Source organism: Phascolarctos cinereus, unplaced genomic scaffold (genome assembly GCF_003287225.1).
Source record: "Phascolarctos cinereus isolate Bilbo 61053 unplaced genomic scaffold, phaCin_HiC Scaffold_4;HRSCAF=312, whole genome shotgun sequence".
Classification (NCBI taxonomy): domain Eukaryota; kingdom Metazoa; phylum Chordata; class Mammalia; order Diprotodontia; family Phascolarctidae; genus Phascolarctos; species Phascolarctos cinereus.
In genome coordinates, this window is record NW_027555847.1 from 490,717,389 (window position 1) to 490,736,329 (window position 18,941).

Sequence of the window (18,941 nt, forward strand, 5' to 3'; positions counted from 1 at the left end):
AAAATGCCCTATTGCCAAAGTCAAAAATATCCCAACTTCATAAGTCTTGGACCGTGTTCAGGAGAAGTCCATGTGTCTGAAACAAGGTGAGAGAGTGCACAGCTCCCTTCAAACTGAATGGAAGCTTTTTCCTATGGAAAGTCTGGCTCCTATGGGTGTGCTTCAAATACCTTCTCTTAATTAGCTCATGCAAGAATCTGCAGCACCATGGCTTTGAACAGACCAGGCTGTAGGTAAGATTGTCCTCTTTCTAGTGGGAAACAGAGACTTTTGTGCTTTACAGGTTGCTGGCTGTGCTGGACGGTTGGCTGACTTTTGCAAATTTTAGAGTCACTGTAGAATCAGAGTTTGGGGGAAACGCTTTTGTGCCAGATATGGCTTGATCCTTGATGTTATATGCCTTGCAAGTACAAAAATATCTTACAAGTGGTGCAGTGGATAGAGTGCTGGACCTGAAGTCAGGAGATCTGAATTCAAATCCAGTCTTGGACTCAGAGCTCTGTGACCCTAGATTAAGTCAGTTAACTTCTGTGTACTTCAGTTTCCTCATTTGTAAAAGGAGGATCACAACAGCACCTATGTGGAAGGATTATTGTGAAGGTAAAATGAGATAGTGTTTATAAAGTGATTTATAAATGTTAAAGCTCTATAATAAATACTATTTATTAATTAAATAATAATAATTATTATTACCTGTGGTATAGATTCTGTCCTGATATCCAGATACAGTCATGAAAAATTAGAGCTAGAGACCTTAGAAATCACCCAGTCTAACCTTTTCATTTTAGCGATAAGGAAACAGACCCAGAGAAGATAAGTGAGTTTCCTAGAGTCACGCAGCTAGTTAGGATAGAATCAGGCTGGGAAGCTGTGTCCTTAAGAGTTATGTAACCTCTCTCATACCCCTTGTTTCCTAAAATGGGTTCTGGGGCTTCCTGAGTGCATCTAATTCATACCTTCCCATTCTCCTCCACCCGACCACTTTTAGCAATTCAAAAATTATACAATAGGACAGTAAACTCTGGGACTGAAATAGAAAGTGAAAGGAGGGATGTGGGGGGGTGGAGAGGGAGGGACATTTTCAAGGTCAATGGAGCTAAAGTGACATTTTTATATGGAGTGGAAAGAATAAAGTGGTGGCTGGCCACATTAGAAGAATAGAAATGCAGGTTCTTTGACAAAAAGAAATGTGATATTTCATCTAGAAGTCAGTGTGGTGTACTAAAAGCATCATTGGACTTAAGAGTCAGACGATTTGGATTTAAGTCCTGACCCCAACATCTACAATCTTGGGCAGTCACTTCATCTCAGTATGCATCAGTTTTCTCATTTGTAAAATGGGGATAATAATACTAACACCCTACCTTGTGAGGCTATTGAGAAGCAAGCACTTATTAAACTATAAAATGTGAGTAATAGTTGATATGATTATAATTATTGCTATTAAAAATAAGGAAGAACCACAAAATTGAATAAGATGCCAACAGGACTCTTGGCTATAGGTCTGAGCCAGGGAAAGTTTAAGAAAAGGTGTGAGAAGGAGCTGATGAGAGCAGGCAGTTAATAGAAGGATCTTCTAGCATTAATGAATTCCAAAGTGCTTGGACCTGCATGTGAGATTCCATTAATCTGCCAAAGCTGAGCTCGCAGGACCTCAGAAGACATATTCTGCTTGTGTCAGTGTTCCACACCAATTACAGATTTCAGAAGGGGCATTGGAGCAAAACCCTGCTCCTTAATATGTGAGCCAGCAGAGCTGTAACTAAGATTGCAATTGGACTGGGACAAATCTCTATGATCTTGATATATGAAAATCCAAATAGATGGTTTTCACAGAAATGAAAAATAAAAACATTTTCAAAATTACTTCTCCAGGATTAATCCTCAGTAGCTCTACTCAACAAATGTATTCTGTGATGCTTAATGAAGCATCACACACACACACACACACACACACACACACACACACACAACAACACAACAAAAAAACAAGCTAAAATTGTCACGTGGAATGATTCCCTTAGCTAACACTCAGCTACCCAACTCCATGTAAGAGAAGAAGTCCAATAAGGCATTATTTTAATAGTAAGGAACTTAACAGGAATGCTGATCTCATGGAATCATAGAATATCAGAGTACACAAGGCTTTATTATCTTACCCAATATCTTCCTTTATACATGATGAAACTGAGACCAAAGACGTTCGACAAAGGTCATACAGATAGTCAGGGGCCAGGCCAGAGCCTTCTGATTGTGGCATTTAAGAAAGTTCTAGAGATATTATTTATGGGTAATTTAATAATTTTATTAATAAGTCCAGCATGGGGGCAGCTAGATGGCGCAGTGGATAGAGCTCCAGCCTTGGAGTCAGGAGGACCTGAGTTCAAATACAGCCTCAGACACATAACACTTACTAGCTGTGTGACCCTGGGTAAGTCACTTACTCCCAATTGCCTCACAAAAAAAAAAAAAGTCCAGCATGTTTACTAATAAAAGGATGGTCATTGGGCCATCTCTCTTAGACCAAAGACCCCTCGTGGTGGTGGGCTCATAGCTTATATGCCCTTGGAAGAGCAGGTGTTCCTCAGACTGGCAATCAGCTCTGATTGGTTAACAATTAATGAGAGAACAAATAGTATAATGAGAGGGTGGGTTGTATTACCATGAGGGTCTTGGGGTATGTGACTTGGGTCACCCAAATCTTGGTCAAAGAGACTTACGAATTTCTATATCACTTGTCTGAGAAAAGGGAGAATCAACACTTTCCCAGACCTGTTTGAGTAAACACAAAGAGCAAGAATGCACTCATTAGTCCAAATTTAGAATTTCTTTTACTGTCTGATTATATCTTGGCCTGGATACATCTTTGAGAGAGATTTCCCACACTGATTTCTAGATAAGTAAGTAGATAAGGAGAAAAACCTCACTCCTAATACAATAATTATTTATTTAATACAAGAGGGAAATGATAATTTCTCACATGATGCTGAGTCCAGCGTGCTTTCCACAACATCCAGATGGAGCTTCTCAGCTAGCTGGAGCTGTCTACCCATAAAAAGTGAGATGGAGAAGTGGGGCTATCAATTCTATTTAATGAACACATTTAGTATATGCTATATGCAAGGCATTGTTTTGGACCCTTGGGATAAGAAAATGACATAGTTCTTACCCTCAAAGAGTTTTTAATCTCATGGAGGTAGAGATAATTGAGAATAAACTTATACTGATAATTCCCTTTCAAATTGTTATTTTGATACCTTATCATGACATGACAATGACTCTCAATTCCCAAAGACTACATCACTGGAACATAAGCTCTGATAGGCTCCAACATGCAGGAATGACTTCAAGGATGGTCCAAACTTTTGAAGGAACAGCCTAGAGGTAAGTATGAAAATATTCACCACCAATAGGTTGGCTATTTAATTAATTCTTTGCTGATGACTATTGTTGCTGTTGTTTGTATTTCATTTTCAAAGAGGACCAACCCAATGATGTCTTGACTCAGATGTGAATTGTTAAAGTGAGGCACAGTTGCACAAAGTCTTTAGACTCACTCTCTCTTCCAGAGTCATAGAAGTCCAATGAAAAGAAGAAAGTCAGGAGGACTGATGAGAATCTGGGATGCAGTGGATGACCTTGGAATCTTAGATGTTTGACCAAGCTGTAAGCAATCCACAGCGCCTGCTTCAGTTGCTTTCATGACCATTGGGACAAACCGTTCTCATCTACTCATTCTGCTAGGGGAAGTCTTTACGTGTTTGGGGAAGACATCTCCCTAACTCACCAATAGGTTTGAGGGCAGAGAAGACCAGCACCTCTGGTGTGAGGGCTTGCCAAGCCCTTTTCAGGGCTGCCCATCCACCTTTGGTGTCCACCTTCACCCAGTTCTCACCTGTGGCTCCAAGAAGCTGTAGCATGAGCAGTGGCCATACCCCAGTCAAAACCATCTTGGCAGATGGGATAAACCAGACTCAGGATAACTGACAGGCCTCAAATCTATCAGTTGCTCATGACAGCCCATGAAACAAAGATAAGTATGAAACAAAATAGCCCTTGGTCATTATACAGCCTCCTTCAGATCCCGTTATGATGGCTCTGAAGGGACTGGAAAGGAGATAGAAGATACATGGAATCACAGTTTTCTAAACTGTCTATAAACATTAACATTTTCGTCAATACTCTTAACACTTGTCTAATGAGCAAGGAGTGATATGCTATTAAAGTGACTGAACCATATCAATCTTGACATTTATACTGTAAACAAAATCCAAAAACAGAAAGAAATTTCAGCTTAGTAGAAGGATTACAGGTTCTCCTTGGACAGGTGAACAAAGGAGTTGGCACAGTTGGTTTGATCATGGGTCAAACAGCAACAAGAGTTATCATTTCATGGACTCTGGTCATCTTACATCCCATTACATATAAGAAGAGGCCCAGTCAAAGCAGGTGGGTAGGTGGTGCAGAGCATTGGAACTGGAGTCAGGAGGGAAGAAGAACAAGGGGCAGAGGACAAGCATTTATTAAGTGCCTCCTATGTGCCAGGTACTGTGCTAAGCTCTTTATAAATATTATCTCATTTGATCCTCAGAAGGACCCAAGTTCAAATCCTGAGTTCAATCAGGACATCAGACACTTACTAGCTTTTTGGTCCTAAGCAAGTCATTTAACTTCTATTTGCTTCAGTTTCCTCATATGCAGATTGGGGATAATGACACCTACTTCCCAAGGCTGTCATGAGGATTAAATGATATAATATTTGTAAAGTGCTTTGCAAATTTTAAAGTTCTATATAAATGCTAGCAAAAAGACCACCATGAAAATAATTATAGCTTATGTGCCAACTTTTGATGAAGAATATAAAGAGGTAGAGAAATTCTTCAAAGAATTCAACAAGACCTTCCAAATTAAATCAACATATAATTTGATCAAGATAAGAATAAAAATGAGATAAAAGTTATGTTATTTCACAAAAAAATCTCACAAAAGGAAATCACAAAAAAAAAAAGCTTTGATCCTCAGTGATTTCAGTGCAATGATGGGAATTACAGAGGATGATGAAAATATGTTGGGAAATTCTGGTAAAGAAAAAGAAAGGCCCAAGATTCAATAGAGTAGAAGTTTCCAGCTATACATCATAGATACTTTCTTCAAGAAAGAATCAGAAGATTCTAGAAATGAAAAACACCAAATAATATTACAAAAAATAAAACTGATTGCATTTTAACCTATAGCATATGACTAATTCCAGACTTGTAATTCTTCAAACAGCTTTCTGTAGTGAGACAACCAATTTGTTAGAGCAAAGATCAAATCTAGTACAAAGACAGAAGAAAGAATAAAAACAAGATTTGGTGTGAAATTAAAACAACTTCAACCTGATCTATTTTGGAAAGTTCTTAATTCCAAAATAATTGAAGAAACACAATTTTAGGGTGTTGCTGGATTGATTCTAAAGGTATCTGAAGGAAGAGCCTATTTCAAAGCATGGATTGGACTGGGGGCAGGGAGAGAACTTGAAAGATTCATAACTATTGACTTTATACCTACTTTCCTATCCTTACATTTTAATAATAATCTACCCATACATTGTGGTCATCTCAGATGAAGGTATTAGAAGGAAACAAGCTGGATTTCAGAAATTATATTCCACGTCAGACCACATCTTTACTATTGCACTACTGAGTAAGAGTAACGAATACAAAATTTCATTGTGCTTAATTTCATTGACTAGAAAAAAGCATTTGATTAGGTAGAACAAAATGCTATGTTAAAGGCTCTCCTCCTACAAAATGTCTGTCATGAAAAAGACAAAGATAATGAAAGATAATTTGAAAGATATAATAAGAGATAAGCATGTTCAACAGTCTTCTGATCATTATTGTCAATTGAGGCATAAAATAGCATGGCCTATGCTTGCCAAAGTGTTCGCCTCTGTCATGGAGGAGATTTGGCACCGAATCCAAATCAAGGACGTGAGGTCCCCCAGCTGCTCCCGAGAGCTGATGACAATTTGCCAACTGCAGCAAGCACTGGAACGTTGCAGATCATTTTGAATGAGATCCATAATCATTCAAAAGCATTTGGCTTACCTATCCACAAAGGGAAAACCAGGTGAACAAAGAATGGTTTTTGTTCACACAATGAACTACAGTTGGATGTATAACCTATAGAGCTCTTCTAACAATGTGTGTATACACGTGTGTGCATATGTGTTGGGTGTGCATGCTTGTGTGTAAAATCTTAGACAGATACTACAAATGGATGAATTTATAGAGAATGGACTAGATGACTTGGTGAATTGCAAAATTACTTTAACAACTCTAAGCTTCTTTCTGAAATAAAGGTTCATAACTGATCTTTTTAATACCAGCATTTTTCCAATGATATTTTAAGGCTGAGTCATGGGGCATTAGAATCTCTGGAGGGCTGAAGTTGAGGACCACTGAAAGGGCAACGGAAAGACATATATGATGGGGATGGGAAGTCTGTGACATGCTATAAACAAAGAATTATCCAGGAAAAAATATGTAAAGGATGTCACCAAAATATATGTATGTATGTGTGTGTGTAAACCAACAATCCACTTGTGCTATTATTGTCCTTAATGTGTCAAAAATTATTCACTGAGCTTTTCTTTTCTACTTTCAAACTGGGCTTTAGCTCCTCAGAGCCATCTACTGGCTGATTGTTCTATTAAGTTATGATGAATAGAAAGTCTCTTCCTAAATAGGGCAGTCTGAACTCTTAGTCCATATCTAAAGCGAGCAACCATGCCCTAGATATGGACAACCAAATAAAAGCCAGTCAGATTGGCTAAGATTAAGTCTATTCTTTTGATGATTTATATTTATCATTGATTCACTGTTCATTTTGAGAGACTACCATCGCACTTTGGGTTAAAAAAATCCCTTATAATAACTGTTTAACCTCCCTTAAAGATCCCCTCTCTCCCCATTACAGTCATTTTGGAAAACATATTTAAAAAACAAAACAAAACACAGGAGCTGTGTTGAACTTATGGCTACCAGGCTCAGCTCATTTCCAAAATTCTTCCCAGATAGTCATACAAATGGATATGAGCCCCCTTCCTAATCCATATTCCTGCTTTTATTACTTTTATTTGCCAACAAATAAAGGGGGGGGGGGACTTTTGCCCTGGCTGACTCCCAGTCAACACAAAAATGATAACATAAATATGTAATCACTACTGTTTTCCCCCCAACACAAGCATATACACACTAAACTTGTTTTGATGATTGTGCTGCAGTTAGCTTATATTCCTCTGCCTCTCCAGTGCATTACCAGGGAAAGCTCCTTCCTGTCCTCAGAGAAGACATCACTGTTTTACCTGGTCTCGAATGGCTTGGACTATTATCCTGAAGTAATCCCTGGCACTTTTATAGGATCAAAAAATTTAGAGTTTGAAGAAATGTTAAAGTCTTTCTAATCTAATGTTTCCTCTAGCCCAATTTTAAAAATTTAGACAGCAAGTTTCATATAGGTGAAATTGCCCCCATAAGATCACACAGGTAGTAGGGAAGGGAAAGAATAATCCTTTACATAGAGCCGACTATCTGCCAGGCACTGTGCTAAGTGTTTTAAAACTGTTATGTCATTTGAACCTCACCTACGCATGAGGTAGATGCTATAATTATCCTTATTTTACAGTTGAGGAAACTGAGGCAAACAGCAGTTAAGTGACTGCTAGGGTCACGCAGTTAATAAGTGTTTATGGTAATAAGCAGCATAGTGGAAATACGACCCAAATCCTCTGATCCCAAATCCAAAATACTTTCCACTAGGCATCACACATTGTCTCCCTTTTATGGATTTAGAAGCTACTTTTAGCCTGTGTGAGGCTAGTGAAACTACTAGTGACTCACTAGCACTGAGGACAGATAAGTAACTTTTATTATTTATGTTCTGTTTTCTTTGTTTTTATCTGGTGTTCATTCCTTTAAAATTCTTCTAATACTTGAATAAAACATTTAAAGAACAAAAGCACAAAAAATAAGGACAAGAAGCTATTGATAGAAATTATGATGTGGTTCTTTAATTTTAAATTGGCTTGAAATGGTCTATAGAATTTTTTGTTGAGTCCTTTAGCTTCTTATAAACCAAAGGCATGCCCAACTGATCTATCAGTTCCTAGTACAATGCACTTTCATTGAGCTTCAAAAATAGAGTGAACTGTCTCCATTAAAACCAACAGCAAATCAATGCAGCAAATCTGCCCCCTCATCTCTCTCTGTTTCTGTCTCTGCCTTTATCTCTGTCATAATATACAATGTATATATACACACATACATACGCATATATATATATGTCTCATATTTATATCTATATATATGGATATGGGTTTCATTTGTTGTTGTTGTTTAGGAAATGGTATAAATATAATTAATTCTTCCTGTGACCAATATGGAAATGTCTTTAGCATCCAGCCAATTCCTCCCCTTACAAAATTAGCTTAAGTTGGTTTCTTCAATCACACCAAGCAATCATTGGTTGTAACCTAAGCTGTGTTTCCTAAATCTCTTGCAGGCTTAAAAGATTCTGTTTTGCGGTCTAGTTCTTTTGTATGCTTCTTAGCTGCTTTACTAGATTGTGAGCTGTATAAAAACAAAACATTATCTTAGAGATCCCATGTCACAAGGGAGAAAGCCCTGGATTTACTTAATGGCAGGAAGATACAGGTTCAAATTCTGACTGAGGCACTGACTAGCTGCATGACCCCTGAATCCCAGTTTTGTTGCTGTTTAGTTGTTTTTTAATCGTGTCTAACTCTTTGTGACCCCATTTGGGGTTTTCTTGGCAAAGATACTGAAGTGGTTTGCCATTTCACTCTCCAACTCATCTTACAGATGAGGAAATTGAGGCAAACAGGGTCAAGTGACTTGCCCAGGGTCACATAGCTAGTGTGAGCTATCTGAGGCTAGATTTGAATTCAGCAAGATGAGTCTTCCTGACTCCAGGCCAAGCACTCTATGTACTATGGCACCACCTAGCTGCCCTAGAATCTCAGTTTCCTCCCCTATAAAACGGGCATAATAATGGCACCTATCGTTTCAGGCTGTGGTGGGGTTCGAATGAGATTATGTGTATAAAGTACAACACAAACCTTAAAGACTTGATAGACTGTGAGTTATTTATTATTCATCATTTTATTTCCCTTGGTGCTTCACGCCTATTAAGCACTATATGTATGGGATTGGAATGAATTGGAGCTATAGTGGAAGCCAGTATCTGAAAATACACTGGTCACTTTGGGGAAGAAAGGACATTCCAATATCCCACGAAAACCAGTACATGTTAAGGTGCAGTGACTGGCTAAGACCAGGATGCAAGGTGGATCTTAGGAGGGGTGGGCACTGGGATACAACGTCTTAGCTGAGCCTTGCCTGCTCACCTGCTCATGCACAGGCTTCTGACTTGTCCTGAGTGCACACAAGTGGATCATTTCACTATGCATGGAAATGGCACCCCGCTGGGTCCCCGAGACTGGTTATTGGTGGAGCTCCCATTCAAACAGCAACTGCTGAGGCAGTACAGGCATTAAGCACCCTTGCATAGAGCTTCCCCTGACTTCCCACAACTAGTGAGGCCCTAGGTTACTGTATGCGTCCTGAGACAGTCTTTGGCTGCCTGGTCTTTCCCATATATCCCTCTACACTCCAGCAATCTTGTTAAAGTACCAGAGGCCCAGGCCATTCATGATTGAGATGTCACACCTGTTGACCCTTAGTTTTTACTGAGCCCCACTTGTGCAGCTAAGGAACTAGTCAATGGTGGGCAGTTGCAAAGGTGAAGCTGCTTGTCTAAATGAGGGGGAGGGAGGAGAGAAGGGAGAGAAGAGAGAGGGAGGGAAGGAGAAAGAGAGGAAAAGGGGTAGAGGAGAAAGGGGGAGGGGAGAAGGAACTAAAGGGGAGGGGAAAGGGAAGAAAAGGAAAGGAGAGGATAGGAAAGGAAGGGAAGGATGGGGAGAAGGAAGGGAAGGGGAGAAAGAGGAAAAAAAGGGGGAATGAGAGGGCTTTAGAGTCCTAGCTGATGATCTTGATTCACAGCTTTGTTGCTTACTACTTTGTGACCTTGGACAAATAAATACCTTATCCTCTCTAATCCTCCATTTCATGGTCAGTAAAATGTAGACAAACTAGCTAGGTCCCCTTCAACTCTGAATCTTTGGTGTGTCACTACACAAGTGATTCAGTGCACTTTATTTGCTGGCAGATTAGGTGAGGGCTACCCTTACCTGCCACCCCAATCCTAGCTCACAAACCTATTTTCCATGCTTCCTACTAATTGTAATTATTTGGGTTAAATCGCTCCTCTTTCCACAAGATCTACTTCTAGGAGGAACAGACTGCTTTGACACATATTTTAATCAGACAATACATGATAATGGTAAGATGAGTGGAGAGACAAACACAGAAAGAGAGACAGAGACAGAAGTTGGGTTCAAATCCTCACTCAGATGCTTACTGGGTAAACTTGGGCAAGTCATTTCACCTTCGTCTGCCTCAGTTCCTTCATCTGCAAAATGAGGACATTGTAATTTATAGTCTCTGAGATTTCTTTTAGATCTATGATCTCCTTATATTTAGCAGTGGACTGAGTATACACTGAACATCTGGACAGCCAGGAAAAGGGAAGGGACATTTTTGGAGCTAAAAAGGACCTGCAGGAGACAGGAAGTCCTGAGTTTAAATTCAGCCTCAGATACTTACTAGCAGGGTGAGCGTGGGCAAGTCATTTAACCTCTGTCTGCTTCAGTTTCCTCATCTGTAAAATGGAGATAATACTAGCATCTACTTCTCAGGGTCATTGTGAGGATCAAATGAAATAACACTTTTAAAGTACTTTGCAAATTTTGAAGTGTTCAATAAATGATAGCTATCATTATTATTATTATTGACAATAATAATACAAGCAAGCTTAGGTAAGATAAGAGTAGTACTTATGATGGGGTGCTTGGGTGCCTGTGCTTGGACCCCAATTTCTCCCTAGCCTGGCAGTTTTCCCCCCAGCCCAAGGACACTGTGCCTAGCAATTACTCATAACTGGGCCCCAGCAAGACATTGATCTCTCTCCGTGGTGTAGTTACACAAAGCTGGGTGAGGGAGTAATGGGCTGCTCAGGCCCCAGCCCTAAGATCATGTCTCTGGAAGCCTCCCAATTTCTTAGTAAGCTCCTGTCCTGTGAGAAATTTTTCTTTTGTTGCAAAGCATTCTCTAATCAGAATAGAGAGAGAGGGGTGCCTGGCCCAAGGAGTTTTGTCCCTGGCTGGCCCAAGGACTCTCTCCCGTCAGATTCCCAAGATCCATGCCTCTGACAACTCTCTCCCTGTCTGGTATACTCCCTACACTTTCCCATCTGTAGCTCCCAAAGACACCTGGACCTTTAGATTACCTAATCAGTAACCCTGGCATTCCTTTCCCATGGCCTTTTCCATATAAACCCCAGCTCCATTCTCAGTCTCTCGAAGGTTCCTTAAGAATCCTTGCCCGCTGAAAAGCATAATAATAAATCTTTGCCAACTTCACTGAAAGAATGCTTGAGACTGTGAATTCATTCCAGACAACCTCATCCTATACTCCAGCCTTTGAAGGGTCTCAATCTCTCAAGCCGCAACACTTAGGTCTGGGACTATGGGATGAGAGATTGAGGTAGTAGCTGGGCAAAGGAGTTTCCAAAAGGAGATTTGAAGGTGACAAATAGAATTGTAAATCTTTCCCTTCCATTCGACTTTTGTGGCAAAAGTGACAAAGTGATAGAAAAGCAGAGGGAACTGAAAATCATACTTTTTTTAACCATAATTTAACTATAAACTTTCTATCCATTCCTGTCACTGCCCTGGAGGGAGTAGCATCACCTTGCTATCCAAGGTGCAGAAGAAGGGAGTTACAGGCCTCCTAGTCGCTGTGCTGTAGATACTTTCCAGATGGGACTCTAAGGGTTAGATCCTTGTCTAATGACCAACAAATGGACATAATCCTAGAAGAACTGAATTATAGCAATATTTACATACTCACCATTATAAATAAGACAAATAGTCACAAAGAAGCCTGAGTTAAATGGAAATTCAGCTCACAAGTTCTACTTGGAGAAGCAAGTAAAGGAGTTAGTAGAATTATTTCAATCTGTGCTCAAAGACAAGAAACATCATTCCATGGGGTGCTTAGTGTTCTCAGGTACACCGTGTGTATAAGCAAAAAGACTCAAAGAAAATTTCAGTTCATTCTCCAACATGTCTGTCCAACATTTCTGAGCTTCTTAACCCAATATTCAGTAGATGTAATGTCCCCGCCAACTCGTTGTTCCATAATGTTATAAAACACAAAATTGAATACTGGCCCAACTTCTCTCCAAAATATTTTTGATTCAGTGCCAAGCCAGTGAGTAAAAACAAACACAAAAGCAGCAGGTTAGAATTCAGAACAAGATTCTAAAACCAACTTTGTCAGAACAAGTTACTCAGATTCAGTTTCCTCATTTTTAAAATGAGGAATAGTAGAACTACTACTAGTTCTGTCGTAATAGTTCTCTGAGTAAGATCAAGATGTGAGAATAAAATTAAATCTCATGGATTAGGTTTACCCAGCTAGAGGATAAGTGGCCCTATTGGGTAGCATTATGCAAGGGAAGAGATGAAAAGGAAAGAGATTGTGGTGGGAGAAGGAAAAGTGGGCTACCCCATAAAGCAGAGGCAGCACAAAGTATTTATTAGAAAGAGCATTGTACTTAAAGCTTAGAAACATGAATTTGAGACCAACCTCCCTATCTTGCCAACTGAGTGATAATGGACCATCTGTAAACTCTCCAGGCCTCAGTTTCTTCATCTATAAAATGAAGGTAATACCAAACTCTACTTTGGTATAAAAACAGCTTTGTTTTATTTCTGTCCGTTAGCACTTAGCACAGTGCCACACACATAGTAGATGGTCAATAAGAAGGGGAGCTTGGCTTAGATAATCTCTATGATCTATAAATAGATGGTCCTTTTTCTCTTCTCTTAGCATCTCTTCTCTTGTTCCCCTCAGGAAATAGAAATTAACGAGCAAATTCATTAACTTATCTCAAGGTTCATTTCTGGTGCCTCCTCCTAATAGGTACCTTTACAGATTCCCTATTCCCCACCCCCAGTTGTCTTTGCTCTTTCCCTCCTTAAATTATCTATTATTCACTTGTCTGTGCACATGGCTTATTCCCACACTCCTCCTGCACCTCAGTGAAATGTAGGTTCCTTTCAGGTTTTTGCAGTGGTTTTGTATCTTCTAGCCAAGCAATTACTTGAACATTGTAGGTACTTTTAACATATGAATTGATTGATTGAAGTGTTCTGTGCTGGTTACCCTAAGCAAAGAGAGTCGGTTCTTCTTATTGAGTCCTCCCACCCCATTTTTCTGCATCCTCAAACAAAAATATGGGAATAAACCTTTTTTTTTCTTAATAGAAAGAGTGGTATGGTTAGAAAGAGTACAGAACCACTACTAGGTCTGTTTCCCAAGATGATTAGGGAAAAAAGAAAAGAACCTATGTGTTCTAAAAGAACTGTAGCAGCTCTCTTTGTTGTGGCAAAGAACTGGATATTGTGGGGATACCCATCAATTGGGTGAATGGCTGAATAAGTTGTGGTATGTGATTGTGATGTAATACTACTACTGTGCTATAAGAAATGATGAGCGTGATGATCTTAGAAAAACTTGGATAAAGTGGCATGAAATAATGAAGAGTGAAATGAGCAGAACCAAAACAATGTCATATACAGTAACAACAATATTGTTTTAACAACAATTTTGAATGAATGTCATTTTGACTATAATAAGAGAGAGTTGGTTTCTAATAAAATTCTCCTTCTGACACTTAATCATGGGACCATAGTCAAATCAGTTAAGCTCTCTAAACCAGAGTTTCTACATCTTTAAAATGGAATTAATAATATGATATCTTTCTGATGATATCCTTTACACAATTTCTCCTACATCACTCTTCATCGATAATGTCATGCAGTCTTCTCATGCCTGAGGTATACTTACCCATTGCCCTTTGAGTGATCCATAATTTGATTCTTCAGTTACTAAAGTATTCCATAATCTGTAGTCATATAGCATTGCCAGAACAATGTGGATTTTAAAAGATAAGCCTCTGTTTCATAGAGATTTAAGTCACTGAAATCTTTCCCAAAGCCAATCCAGCCCACTTTCCTCTTACTATTCAATTCTAAGCTCCATTAAATGGTTGTTTGAGGATGCTGAACATAGTAGCATGTTCATCTTCACCAATAAAATTGATTACCTTCTAACCAACAGGATTGCCAATTACCAATGTGAGAATAATTTCTGGATCATCAATTTGTGAACGCTATGATCATCAAATGGTTCAATACCAGATGAGTAGAAAGAATAAAAATAAGAAGCTATGGCATATGGTTTAGGCAACTTCAAATTGACCTATTTAAATAAGCTGTGACAAGAAGTGGATAAAAGAACAGATATGCGTGTATAACATATAAATATATATAAGAATACATATATTTTATATTTCAATTTTCTGAGAACATGTGACTTACATAAATCAATAGTCACAATGAGAATAAAAGAAGCCAGAAATTTCATTAGCCAGAAAAGCACTTCATTTCTTTGCCAAGAAGAGAAACATGACAGCCAAAAACACTGTTTCAAATATAAACTTATCTATAAATTTTGCAAAGGAGGATAAAGGAAGATAATGAGCAATATTGCTTCATAAAACAGTGAGAAGCAGTTGAAGGGAAAACAAGGTCATGCAAGCTTGATGAAAGACATAGTTAACATCGATTACCATGAGGTCATTTAAGTGCTTTGAAAATGCAAAGCCCTGCCATGGAGAACTGTAGTGTCAAGTGTCCAAGGACACCGAGATTTGGCAGAAAAAGATTTGGGGAGATCCTGTGCATGTAGCAGACACTATTAAAAATGCCTTCTAGCTTTTGCTCTGTCCATTCCTGTCACCGCCCCTGGAGGTAGTAGCATCATCTTGCCATCCAAGGTGCAAAAGGAGAGAGGTAAAAGAAGACCTTTTAGTAGCTGTGCTGTAGATGCTTTCCAGATGAACTGCATAAGATGAAGAGTGGTCTTTGAGATACTAGGATTTTGAGTGCTGATGCACTGGGAAAGCCATCTCTTTAAGAGGGTTGGCTTGGTGTTTAAATTTAAATCTTTATATATAAAAAAAAGAATACAACAAAATGAAGAAAAACCAACAGAAGAAAAATAAAAAAGACAGTCAAGAATTTTATAACTAACACTTTTTTCCATCAGTAATGATGGATCCATCACAATTGTATTTTAATATTACATTCACTGTGTGATATATGGAAAAATAGAAATAGCACTGAGGAAAACAAAACTGGGAAGAGAAGTTGAAAGATGTTCATCTTGTAGGGGACACAATTTTGAGGGCATTCTTAAGATATCTGAAAGAGAAAAAGATAGTTAATACTTGGAATAAACCATGGACCTTATTATTATCAAAATAGGTGATCTACTCTAGGAAATACCAATAAAAATAGATACATATATTCACTTTAATGTCTCTACAAAATCATTATGAGAATAATCTATATATGTATTGAGGGCATATTGATGAAAGCATGAGAAGAACATAGACAGACATTCACAAATAATAATGTGCAGTGGACCACAACTTTATAATCACACAACTGATTGAAAGGTTCAGAGAATTTAAGATCTTGCTGTGCTCCAATCTGTTAAAAAAAATTGTTTTCAATTGAAAGAGTCAAAATTCCTTCTTAAAGGCTCTTCTCTAATAAAGTGTCACTCATGCACCTGTTAAAATCTCAACAGATTTCTTGAAGTATGCAACAAGAGAAAGAACTTTGACCACATTCTTGGTAATAAATATTATAGAAGACATAAAATAGGGATACATGTTTGCCAAATGTGTTTGCCACTATATTATAGAATGTCTAGCCTAGAGTTCAAATAGAAAAGGATTTCTCTATTGATGGTTGAAGTGTATAAAAACTTTAATAATGAAGACATTATACTGATATGATCAACTTTGCAGAGACTGCTAAGCAAGATCTGTAATCACTCAAAAGAGTCTGGCCTGTTGTTTAGTCGTTTCAGTCATGTCCAACTCTTTGTGGCCCCATTTGGGGTTTTCTTGGCAAAGATGCTGCCATGATTTGCCATTTCCTTCTCCAGCTCATTTTTATAGATGAGGAAACTGAGGCAAACAGAACCAAATGACTTGCTCATAGTCATACAGCTAGTAAGTGTCTAAGGCAGGGTTTGAATCCAAGTCTTCCTAACTGCAAGCTTGATGCTCTAACCACCACACTGCTTAGCTGCCCAACGTCTTTCCACACAGGAAAAATCAAATAAATGAACTCCTATTGTCCAGACTATGAATGCAATTTGCTAGACTGCAAATAGAATTAATGTATCAGTGCATATATATCATGGGCTGTTTTTTATAAGTGGACATATTTTAATGTTCCTTCACCCTCTAAGGAAAGTAGATATTTATTTTGTGAAATAACATGTTACAATAAGGGTTCTTTGCTTCTAACAGAAAGCAGCAAACAAGGGACACAGTTTTCACACCAAGATGAAGATCTGACTGAATATCGTCTAGTGCCACAATGTTGGTGTGGTGCTGAAGAATTCATAGGGTTTGAGTAGGCAAAGAGGAGGGGAGTGAGAACATTTCAGATGATGAACAAAGGAGTCAGAGCAAGAATGGATTTAACATGGCTTTGTTATTTCAGACCTGAGACACTTACTATCTGGGTAACCCTGAGCAAGACATTTAACCTTGTTTGCCTCAATTTCCTCATTTGTAAAATGAGCTGCAGAAGGAAATGGCAAACTATTCCAGTATCTCTGCTAAGAAAATCCAAAATAGGGCCACAAAGAATTGGACATGATTGAAAACAATGGAATAACAAGAACAACAGTTATATTAGACACTAATTCAATTCAACACACGTTTATTAAGCATCTAGAAATTGCCTTAGCCAGAAGAGGCACTGTGCTAAGTTCTGGGGATGCAGGCGAAAATAAAAGTTTCTGCCCTCAAGGAGTTTATACTCTATTGGGAGGATACAACATAAATAGACAAGTAAAGATGAGGTTATATGAGAAGAGAGAAAGCAAGGAAGGCTCCTCAAAGGAGATTTTCCTCTGAGCTGAGCTTTGAAGGAAACTAAAGAATCTATGAGGATGTGAGAAGGGACAGCATTGCAGGCAAGAGGGACAAGCAATGAATGCAAAGGCATAGAGATAGGAGGTGGAACAGCAAGTTTAGGGATACTGTGCTTGTTAGGTATCTCAAATAAGATCATATGTTAAGCACCTTGCAAACATTAATAAACTATATAAATATTATCTGTGGAAACTTAGACAAGTCAAATTCTCTGTTTCCTTATCTACAAAAGTAAAGTTGGACTATAAGGCCTCTGAAGAAGAGCCAGCAGGCCAATTTGACTATGTAGATGACTCAATGGATACGAGTACCAGGCCTGGAATAGGGAAGACCTCAAACACTTACCAGCTCTGTTACCCTTGGAAAGTCGCAGTCTCTGGAGAAGAAAATAGCAAACCACTCTAGTATCTTTGCCAAGAAAACTCCATGGACAACATTGGTGTTGTGATCCACAGGGACACAAAGAGTCAGCATGACTGAATGACTGAACAACATAAGACTAGAAAGGGAGGTTCAGACAGGATCTGGGATAGGGGGTAGGGAGAGAAATGGGATGGGGTAGAAACTTCAAATGACGGTTTGAGGAGTTTGTATCTTATCCTAGAAGCAAGAAGAGTCATCAAAGAATTTTTGAGCAGGGGATGATGTGATCAGATCTGTATCTTAGGAAGACTTTTGGCAGCTATGTGGAGATGGATTGGAGAGGGGAAAGACTGGAAGCAAGGAGATCTGGAGATCTGTTGGAAATATGTTCCAGGTTAACCTGTTCTACAGTAGTGGCCATGTGAGCAGAGAGAAGGGCCTAGATGTAAGAGATTTGTAGTAGCAAAAAATGATTAAGACTGGATAACTGATGGAAGAGAGGGAAGAATCTAAGGTTGTGAACCTTGATGACTAGGACACTACTACTCCCAACAACCATATGTGAGTTTATTTATTTATTTATTTGTTTGTTTGTTCGTTTAATTGTTTGTTTGTTTATTTTGGCTAGGCAATGGGGTTAAGTGACTTGCCCTGGGTCACATAGCTAGTAAGTGTTATGTGTCTGAGGTCAGATTTGAACTCAGGTCCTCCTGAATTCAGGGCTGGTGCTCTATCCACTGCGCCACCTAGCTGCCCCTATATGTAAGTTTAAAGGACAGACCAGGATTAGACAGAAGGATGCTAACTTTGTTTTAAACATGAGTTTGAGATGCTTATGGAACATCTAGGTAAAGATGCTCAACAGGCAATTGGTAATGCAAAACTAGAGCTCAGGAGGGGATTAGGACTAGATATAGGGAGTCATCTGTATATGCATGACAATTGAATGGAGCAAAGGTTTTTGGAGGGGTGTCGTGCAGCTGAGATCACCAGAGAGCGTAGAGAGAGAAGAGAAGAGGGCCCAGAGCAAAACCTAAGAAGAAGCCTACATTTTGGGAGTGGGGGGTGTGGGGAATGGATGAGGATCCAACAAAGGATGCTGAAGAGAGGTCAGACAGGTATGAGGAGAGCCAGGAGAGAGCACCGTCAAGAGAGTTATAATAACAGAGTCTGTCAAGAAAGAGATGCTAGTTTACAGTGTCAAAAGCGGCAGAGAAATCAAATAGGATGAAGTCTGAGTGATGGCCATTAGATTTAGCAGTGAAGAGATCATTGGAAACCTCAGAGAAGGGTGGTTTTTTTTCAGTAAAATTTTTTCAGTCATTTTCAGTCAATTAATGGGTTCATAAGACAGAATTTAAAGG